Source organism: Octopus bimaculoides, chromosome 4, assembly GCF_001194135.2.
Source record: "Octopus bimaculoides isolate UCB-OBI-ISO-001 chromosome 4, ASM119413v2, whole genome shotgun sequence".
Lineage (NCBI taxonomy): Eukaryota > Metazoa > Mollusca > Cephalopoda > Octopoda > Octopodidae > Octopus > Octopus bimaculoides.
The window spans coordinates 135,688,764-135,689,347 of NC_068984.1; positions in this window are offsets into that span (position 1 = coordinate 135,688,764).

Genomic DNA, 584 nt, shown 5'->3' on the forward strand with positions numbered 1-584 from the left:
TATATATATTGTATATGTATATATATATGTATGTATGTATAGACTTGCATGTAGCTATATATATTTGCATATAGCTATAGGCATGCATGTGTATGCATGAATGTCTGTATGTATATATGTGTAAGCATGATCAAATATTTAAGGAGCTTCTTTCAACAAAACGTAGTTGTGGGTTCGCTTCCACTTAGTACCATCTTTTGCAAGTGACTCAATATCAAGAATATCTGCAGTTGTAACGTACAGCCATGTTCCGTGGTTTCCACATGGAGATTAGTGTAATTTTACCAGTGTCTCTGGAATACTCAGCCATTGACAAACGAATTCAGTGATGACATTGATCGAACATCTGATTTTCACCGTCAATAACGACACAGATAAATTTATACTTGTATATCTATTACTTGTTTCGGTCATTAGACTGCGGCTGTCCTGGGGCACTGTCTTCAGAAATTTTTATCCGAATGAACGGACCCCAGTATATGTGTTTCAGTTTGGTATTTATTGTATCTATCACTTTGCCGACTCACTAATTCACGAGTACGTCAACACCCCAACATACACACTCATATATATATATATATATA